A 10602-nucleotide genomic window follows, 5' to 3' on the forward strand; every position below is an offset into this window, starting at 1 on the left:
CGGGGTTCCCAGCCCCAATTAATTAACTTTCATTAATAATTCTCTTCACGTGTTTTGCCCTCGATTCATCGAGTAAGCAACTTAATTTTGCAAATAGACACTCCTTCATGGTATGTGAATGTTGGAAGGCACCCGAGGATTCGGTTAGCCATGGCTTGTGTAAGCAAAAGGTTGGGAGGAGTGTCAACCATAAAACTAAAACTAAAATACATGTGTAAACAAAAGAGAAGAGGGATGATCTACCTTGCTGGTAGAGATAACGTCCTTCATGGGAGCCACTCTTTGAAAGTCTGTTTGATGAGGGGGTTAGAGTGCCCACTACCATTCGTTGACAACAACAAACACCTCTCAAAACTTTACTTTTATGCTCTCTATATGATTTCAAAACTTAAAAAGCTCCAGCACATGATTTAATCCCTGCTTCCCTCTGCGAAGGGCCTTTCTTTTACTTTATGTTGAGTCAGTTTACCTACTTCCTTCCATCTTAGAAGCAAACACTTGTGTCAACTGTGCATTGATTCTTACATACTTGCTTATTTGCATTCATCATATTACTTTGTGTTGACAATTATCCATGAGATATGTATGTTGAAAGTTGAAAGCAGCTGCTGAAACTTATATCTTCCTCTGTGTTGCATCAATACCTTTACTTTGAATTTATTGCTTTATGAACTAACTCTTATGCAAGAATTTTGATGCTTGTCTTGAAAGTACTATTCATGAAAAGTTTTGCTATATGTTATCTATTTGTTAGCAACTATAGATCATTGCCTTGAGTCACTGCATTCATCTCATATGCTTTGCAATAGTATGATCAAGATTATGTAAGTAGCATGTCACTACAGAATTTTTTTTTATCGTTTACCTACTCGAGGGCGAGCATGAACTAAGCTTGGGGATGCTTGATACGTCTCCAACGTATCTATAATTTCTGATGTTCCATGCTTGTTTTATGACAATACCTACATGTTTTGCTCGCACTTTATAATGTTTTTATACATTTTCCGGAACTAACCTATTAACAAGATGCCGAAGTGCCAGTTCCTGTTTTCTGCTGTTTTTGGTTCCAGAAAGGCTGTTCGGGCAATATTCTCGGAATTCGACGAAACAAAGACCCAGTATCTTATTTTTCCCGGAAGACCCCAGAACACCGAAGGAGAGTCGGAGGCGGGCCAGAGGGCCACCACACCATAAGGCGGCACGGGCCCAGGCCTGGCCGCGCCAGCCTATGGTGAGGAGGCCCCAGGCACCTCCCTGCGCCGCCTCTTCGCCTATAAGACCCCTTTCGACCTAAAAACGCAATACGAATTGACGAAACTCCAGAAAGACTCCAGGGGCGCCGCCACCATCGCGAAACTTCAATTCGGAGGACATAAGTCTCTGTTCCGGCACGCCGCCGGGACGGGGAAGTGCCCCCGGAAGCCATCTCCATCGACGCCACCGCATCCATCATGCTCCGTGAGTAGTTTCCCCATGGACTACGGGTTCTAGCTGTAGCTAGTTGGTATTCTCTCCCCCATGTACTTCAATACAATGATCTCATGAGCTGCCTTACATGATTGAGATTCATCTGATGTAATTGGTGTTGTGTTTGCTGGGATCCGATGGATTGTTACATTATGATTAGTCTATCTATAATGTTTGTGAAGTTATTGTTGCAATCTTGTTGTGTTTAATGCTTGTCACTAGGGCCCGAGTGGCATGATCTTAGATTTAAGCTCTATACTTATTGCTTAGATTGTATCTACAAGTTGTTTGCACATGTCTATGTCCGGAACCCGAGGCCCCGGAGTGACAAGAATCGGGATAAGCTGGAGGGGAAGACTTAGATATGAGGATCACATGTTTTCACCAAGTGTTAATGCTTTGCTCCGGTGCTCTATTAAAAGGAGTACCTTAATTGCCGATAGATTCCCTTGAGGCCCTGGCTGCCACCGGCTGGTTGGACAAAAGATGTTATACAAGTTTCTCATTGCGAGCACGTATGACTATATATGGAAAACATGCCTACATGATTAATAATCTTGATGTTCTGTCTTAATGCTATTTCAATCCTATCAATTGCCCAACTGTAATTTGTTCACCCAACACTTGTTATTGGAGAGTTACCACTAGTGTAGATAGCCGGGAACCCCGGTCCATCTTTCATCATCATATACTCGTTCCTACATGTCATTGGAAGTAGTATCAACTATTTTCACGGTGCCATTGCCTCCGTGTTATCTATTATTCACTGCTTCGTGTTACTCGTTACTATTGCTCTCATATCATCTGCTGCTTTCACATCACCCCTGTTACTAGTGCTTTTCCAGGTGCAGATGAATTGACAACTCAGTTGTTAAGGCTTATAAGTATTCTTTACCTCCCCTTGTGTCGAATCAATAAATTGGGTTTTACTTCCCTCGAAGACTGTTGCGATCCCCTATACTTGTGGGTTATCAATCACCATGCCTGCCTCCGGACTGATGCGTGAGTAGTTCATCCTTGGACTATGGGTCCATAGCAGTAGCTAGATGGTTGTCTTCCCCTCTTGTGCTATCATGTTTAGATCTTGTGAGCTGCCTATCATGATCAAGATCATCTATTTGTAATGCTACATGCTGTGTTTGTTGGGATCCGATGAATATGGAATACTATGTCAAGTTGATTATTGATCTATCATATATGTGTTGTTTATGATCTTGCATGCTCTCCGTTGCTAGTAGAGGCTCTGGCCAAGTTGATACTTGTAACTCCAAGAGGGAGTATTTATGCTCGATAGTGGGTTCATGCCTCCATTGAATCCGAGACGATGGATGAGAAAGTTCTAAGGTTATGGATGTGTTGTTGCCACTAGGGATAAAACATCAATGCTTTGTCTAAGGATATTTGTATTGTTTACATTACGCACAGTACTTAATGCAATTGTCTCGTTGTTTGCAACTTAATATCGGAAGGGGTGCGGATGCTAACCCGAAGGTGGACTTTTTAGGCATAGATGCATGCTGGATAGCGGTCTATGTTCTTTGTCGTAATGCCCTAAGTAAATCTCATATTAGTCATCATGATATGTATGTGCATTGTTATGCCCTCTCTATTTGTCAATTGCCCAACTGTAATTTATTCACCCAACATGCTATTTATCTTATTGGAGAGACACCACTAGTGAACTGTGGACCCCGGTCCATTCTTTTACATCTGAAATACAATTTACTGCAATCATTGTTCCCTGCTGTTCTTTTCAAACAAACATCATTCTCCACACCATACGTTTAATCCTTTGTTTACAATAAGCCGGTGAGATTGACAACCTCACTGTTAAATTGGGGCAAAGTATTTTGATTGTGCTGTGCAGGTTCCACGTTGGCGCCGGAATCCCTGGTGTTGCGCCGCACTACACTCCTTCACCAACAACCTTCACGTGGCCTTCATCTCCTACTGGTTCGATAACCTTGGTTTCTTACTGAGGGAAATATTGCTGCTGTACGCATCACACCTTCCTCTTGGGGTTCCCAACGGACGTGTGCTTCACGCGTTATCAGGCTCCCCACACGCCGACGCACATGTGGGCCCGGCCGCGCGGCTGCATGGGGAGGAGGCCGTGGGCTACCCCCGGGCTTGCCCTTCTGGCTCCGTGTGTCCCTCGAAAAAATAGGAGGGTTTGGCTTTCGTTTCGTCGAATTCCGAGAATATTGCCCGAACAGCTTTCCTGGAACCAAAAACAGCAGAAAACATGAACTGGCACTGTGGCATCTTGTTAATAGGTTAGTCCCAGAAAATGCATAGAAACATTATAAAGTGTGAATAAAACATGTAGATATTGTCATAAAACCAACATGGAACATAAGAAATTATAGATACGTTGGAGACGTATCAACGGGCGACATAAGCACTCTACTCGATTCTTTTTTTTCCAAGTAAAACCGGACCTTTATCAAGAAATAGGGGTTATTCAAACTCTCGGACCAAGCCAAACAAAAGATATGCACTGCTCTCTTCCGAACGGTCCACTTTTACAAACTTGCAAAGAATGCATTACTAGCTAACTACTTAATATATGAAATAATATGCAAATAAGGTGATCTATCTTTCTTCTTCTCCTGGACCCCTGTAATATCCCAGGTTTAGAGGCTACAAAAAAGAGAGATTAGAGAAGTGTGCATTGCATTCATGCATAGAAAATCCGGGAAAATTTCGCGCTTTCGAATAAAACTTGTCACGGTAACTGAAGTTTCACTTGTCTTGCTTGCTGGAATTGAAGTAGATCATCAAGTTAAGCGCTATAAACTTCACTATGATCTTTGCTTAAACCATCAAGGTGATCGAGGTTTCTCTTACGTCGGTGGAACATCAGTTAGTAATCGATCGTGAGTGCGATAAACTTCGACATGATCTTTGTTGAACTATTTGATTTTGGGGAACACAATTGGAATTTGTATTCCAAACAAGAATTTTCTAATAACAATTCAAACAATATTTGAATTGGGAATCAAGACAATGATCATAAAGAATAAGGAATTTAAGAATAGAAAAATTACAACTTTATTAATATTAACACAAACATACAAAGTCTTTACAAAATGAATAAAGAATAAGAATCTAATCACAATTACCATTACATGAATAAGAAAAGTAAATTAAATCCTAAACTAAATGTTGGAGATCTTCATCTCTTGTTTAAGTAAGTCCCTGCAAAACAAACAAAGAAAACAAAAAGAAAAGTAAAGCCAAGTGGCCAGGTTAGAAAGAAATGGAAAGAAAATGAGAAGATCTTTTCTCAACCATGCATATCCACAAGAGGGGATGCACTTGGTTGAAACTTGCACCACACAGGCAAGCAGCACTGTCACACATACGAGCTATGTGTTGTCGACACTATAGAGAGCAGCCTATCAATATAAAAGTAAGGCAGTAGCAGTCCAGCCGAACCATACCATGTCCATATCATCAAACCCACATCGGCAGCTCAGCCAGGGATAGTTTGCACCAGTAAAGTTTCGTAGAATCACAAGGACAAAAGAACTTCAAGAACATGTCTCAGTTCAACATCCAAAACCACAAATCATTCCCAGGCAACCATTTAGGAAATCAGTATCAAGATCACAGCCAAAGTTGCAAGGAGAACCATGGTGCCAATAAGAGCCCAGGAGGAGCAGGCACAACCCATGGAGGAGGTGGACTCCAAGACCAGCAGCAACGCCAGATCAACATCAAGCAAGATCAAGCTACTCTCCACATCAGGTTGTTAGGCAACAAGTTAAGCATAGCATCTGTTCTTAGTTTGCATAGCTAGATGTGAGAAAATAAAAGAAAAAGGGACACAGTCATCCCATCTAACCACCCTTCAACTAGATTTTCATCTAGGAGGATGGAGAGATGGATATTTCTCTCAGTATTGCATAGAGATGCTATGCAAGAATCATCACAGAGAAGAAAAGCCACATCATAGTATATATTCTTATTTTAAATCTATGCCTCAGCCTTTGCATCATCGGTTGGAGCAAGCATAGATCTGTCCATTAAAATCAACTCAAGCATCACTAAGGGCTTGGAATGGACTTTTGCATCATCTGATGATAGCTATAATCCAAGCTTGATAAATCACTATACACAACTACCAATAACACCAAATCCTAATAGGCTTATTATTACTCTGTGCACACTCTTCTGAGGCACCACAGAGGAACTCCAAGCTAGCAGATGGCACATGGGTATTTGTGCAAGAAAATAAAGTAGGCAGCCAAGATCATAAACTATAACATCATTAGTGGAATAAGGATTTCTCTCGGAATGGCATATAAATAATATGCCAAATACATCACAGAGAATTAAAAGCCATGCAATAGCATATGTTCTTATCAATTTAATTATCTAGCACCAGATATCTCCAAGGACTAGGCAGTGTTCATCTTGCACACACAAAAACAAATATGTCCAGCTGACAAGGTATTAACTTGTCAATGCCTACAAGTTGTAGACTAGGGTTTTCGTGGAAGTAGAGGGCAAGTAGATCTCGAGGGTTTCAGCCGGAAAAGTACTCGACTACTAGAAAACTAGGTTTGGGTTGTGTTGACAATGAAATCAATCCTTTCTTCGTCCCTCGACTCCCCCTTATATAGGAGGCGGAGCCGAGGGTTTCGTATTACACAATTTACAAACTCCGGGAGACTCTTTGAGTTCGACCCATGAAGTTACAAACCTCTTTATTCCTAATCTATCTCTTCTTGCCATAGTCGATGCTTTAGTAGGCTTCTGGGCTTCGTATTCTTCGGGTTATGGGCCTTCAATAAACCCCGGGTACCATCTTCGGCAGGCCCATTGGGGATGCCTATGTCAGTAGCCCCTGAGATTTTGCTTGAATCGGAGAGTCGAGTAAAATCTCCATCATTACAATTAACACATGATTTCTTCGAGTCACTAAATAATTTTCATCATATATTGTACAGGGATAATGGTAGATGGGGCTGGTTCATCCGACTGGATCAGGTACCGCTTAACTACTCTCGTGGCAATCCCGCAAAAACCTACTTCAAGGTCAAGTCCCTGGACTTGACCTCGGTATACTGGTGTAATTCGACATGTGCCGATTAAGGTCTTACCATATGCCAAACTCCAATCATATTTTATCGGGTACCTAACGCGTCCGTTAGGATTTTTCTTCGCATCTGTTGATACGGAAAAAAGTAGCAGAGCGCATTCATGTGCGATACCACGCCACGCAGGACGGATCCCGGGGTCTTACCTTCGTAAAGTATTACGGCATCTAGAGATTTAACCGCGACTGAGGCGCTCTGAGAATATATTGTCGAGTGCCTTTTTCGGCTGTTGGAATAGCACATTTATTCGAGTCATATGATGACTTATTATCTTGACCTCCCGATGGGAGTATATGAAGAGTTATATCATAACTCTAAATATACTCAATTTGACTCCTTTAGTTTCATCGGTACGCAACCAGCATTCCCGATGGAAGTAGCCCCCGAGGCTACAGCCAAGTTCTTATACTTGGTTGTAGGCTCACCTTTTTTCCATCTTGTCACTATATTGTCAACTTTCCTATTTTTTCCATGTTTATCGGGTGCGCGACCATCGCTCCCGATGGGAGTAGCCCCCGAGGCTACAGTCGAGTATTTATACTTGGTTGTAGGCTCAACTGTTTATCTTCTTTGAACCACCATATACTTATGTCCTTTATGCCATCCTCTTATCAGAAGTTTTCATTCAACTTCGGATAAGAGTAGCACCCGAGCATTTGAACAAAAACTTGTATTTGATCAAAGGCTCCCGAAGTTACTTTGTCTGCATCATTATACTCCTATGTCGCTAATTGTCCAAAGAATTGGAGTCGAAATATCCCTTATAGTGACATCAGCGCTGACGATGGCCATGAACGTTGCATTGGGAAGGTGCGGGTTCTGTTATGTCACTGACCCGTGGGTCCCAAACACTGCGTCGCTTGACACGTTACACAAGTGGGGGACACACGTCCTCCGCTTTTTCTGGCACGCGCGTTGTGGCACCTGTTTAGTTAATTCAGAGTAAAAAGACCTTTGTTCCATGTGGACACGTGTAAAGCATCGAATCCATTTCCTTTCCATCTAACGGCGTGACGGATCAATTCTTTCCTATAAATCATCTTCTTCCCCCTTTCTCTTTTCCATTCGCCGCGACGTTCAAATCTCTTCTCTCTCCTCCCTCGCCATTGCCAACCTCAAGCCCTGTAAATTCGCGCCACCAAGCACTCTTTTCCCTCACCAAAGCTCACTCCATGCCTCCACGCTCGAGGCTAGCCAAACACACCGCTCCAAAAGCCGATGCTGCCATGGAAGATCTGGAGATCTCCTGATGGGAGAGATCCAAGCTCAGCAACCAGGACAAGAGGGGTCTCAAGAAACTTGGCTTGATGCAGAAGAACGACTCCCTCATCTTCCCCGGTGATGAGAGCACTCTGAAGCCTCGAATCGGATATTGGGTAACCTTCATCGACCATCTTATTCGCGGTCTTTCCACCCCCGTCCATGAATTTCTTCGTGGACTTCTGTTTGTTTACGGGATTCAGCTGCACCAGCTGACCCCAAACTCCATCCTTCACATCTCTCTTTTTATCACCCTCTGTGAATGCTTCCTCGGGACCCATCCCCATTGGGGCCTGTGGAAGCGTATTTTCTATCTCCGGCGCAACAACTCCCGCAGCATCGTCTACAATGTGGGCGGCGCTTACATTTGCGTCTGACCCGACGTAGATTACTTTGATGTAAAATTCCCTAATTCCGTCCAAGGATGGCGCAAGAGGTGGTTGTACATCAAAGACGAATCTGTCGGCAACAAGGAGTACGGCATTGCTCCTTTTGACGGTGCCGCGAAAATCATCAGACGCCGGTCCTGGGACGCCAAAGCTTCTGCCGAAGAAAAAGCGGCTACCGACGCTCTGATGAAACACATCCACCAGCTCTAGAACACCCACGGTGAAGAGCTGTCGGGTATTCAGATTACCGCTTACTTCCTTAGGATCAGGGTGCAACCTCTGCAGACTCGCAAAAACCCCCTTTGGATGTATGCTGGCGAGGAAGACGTCGATCACATTTCCAAGGACCTTGCTGTGAAGGACTTGGAAAAGCTTATTCGACGCTTTTCTTCACTAAGCAAGAAAGATGAGGTTCCAACCTCTTGTCGGGTGCAGCCATACAGCGGCAGCCACCCACTTCCCAAGGTAAATGATATTTCCTTCGAGTTGTTCTTTTTTTTTCGACTGCTCTATTTTTTATATCTTGCGTATTCATCTATAAACTTGTCCCTGCAGAACCACCAAGTCCTGACTTCTCTTCCTCCCCTTCCTGAAGGCGGAGAGGTAGAAGAGCGAGTCATTGTCCACGACGACCCGCAATAATCTACTCATCTCGAGAGTGAAGTCGCTGCATCAAACAGATCCACGGCTTTTCCAAAAAAGATACTGACTCAGAGGCTTCTGAATCAGTGCGCTCTCCTCCTTCCGCTGTTTCTCCAAAGAACAAAAGGAAAAGGGGCGAAGTCGAGGATTCCGGCACCTCTAAACCCAGTGGATCACCTGTCGAGGAAACTTCCCCTGAAGAGGAGGGCGGCTTCTGCCCTTACGACGACGCTATCATTAGCTCGTAAGTTACGCTGTTTCTTATGTTTGCATATTTATTGTGAATATTCTCACGTTTCTTTCTTGACAGTGGCGAATAAGAAGAATCCGCTGCTAATGTGGCGGCTCCAACGAGCACGTCGAATACCTTGGTTCTTTCAGAAGCACGTCGCGCTGCTGAGGAACCTTCGTGTCCTCGTCAGTGATGACCCACAAGTATAGGGGGTGTATCGTAGTATCTTCGATAAGTAAGAATGTCGATCCCAACGAGGAGCAGAAGGTGTTGACAAGCAGTTTCGATGAAGGATTCGGACAAGTATTCAGGGGGTTTTGATGTAACAGATGAATAAAGTACGAGTAAGTAAAGTGCGAGAGTAACAATTGCAGCGAGTGGCCCAATCCTTTTTAGCACAAAGGACAAGCCGGTTTGTTTACTTACTAGCTGAATACCCGTGCGTTGCTACGGCTGCTTCATTTTTTCTCACCTCAACTGTAAATATAATATACATGAAATTTATGTTTATAGCCTGCCTAAGCCACCTTGTGAGCCTCCACATCGTGATAAAGGTTACTAATAGGGAACTTGATAAATTGTTTTGGTGTGACTTTTGCATGTATATCTCAAACCATAAAACGGGATATTAAGCCTGGTTATTTACTAAGCTAATTTTTCTCTTAAGTTGAATCACAACATCCGTGCATTGCTAGGTGTTGCCACATGCTCTATTTATGAGATTCATGCTCGTAACGGCTGTTCCTCGCGCTACTTGAGCTCGGCGTGAATTGCTCCATCTTGTACCTCATGGACCAGCGGTATTTCAGGGCCGGCGTTGCTTCTAGAGGAGAGAAGAATTTGGGTCGTACTTCAATCAGTGCAGGCGAGCATCATCCTCTCATCTATATCGTGTGTAGGTGTTGCACGTCTTGGAGTCATCATCAGTCAGAGTGGCCAGTGGTCGTGGGAGTAGACCTAGCCAGTCGTTGCTTCAACGCCCTTCAGCTCCACCCGCACATCCACCGTTGCAGTTGGCATTCCTCAACCTCATTTGCCTTGGTCTTCTTAAAGGCACAACCTGCTATGACGAACGCCTCATTCTCCTCCGAAGTTGTATTGGACCATAGCCGGCGTTCGCAAGGAGGACACACGGGATTTTAGTCTAGTGCTTTCGCTACATACGGCTAATTAATCTTCATTGTTTTGATAAGTGTTGTGTGGGTGAACCTATGCTAATGTACCGCCCTTCCTAGGACTAATACATACTTGTGATTATACCCCTTGCAAGCATCCGCAACTACAAGAAAGTAATTAAGATAAATCTAACCACAGCCTTTAAACTCTAAGATCCCGCGATCCCTCCCGCATCGATATACCAACGGGGGCTCGGGTTTCGTCACTCCGGCAACCCCGCAATTGGCAAACGAGTACAAGATGCATTCCCCTAGGCCCATAAAGGTGAAGTGTCATGTAGTCGACGTTCACACGACACCACTAGAAGAATAACACCACAACTTAAATA

The sequence above is a fragment of the Lolium rigidum genome, chromosome 7 (genome assembly GCF_022539505.1).
Source record: "Lolium rigidum isolate FL_2022 chromosome 7, APGP_CSIRO_Lrig_0.1, whole genome shotgun sequence".
NCBI lineage: Eukaryota > Viridiplantae > Streptophyta > Magnoliopsida > Poales > Poaceae > Lolium > Lolium rigidum.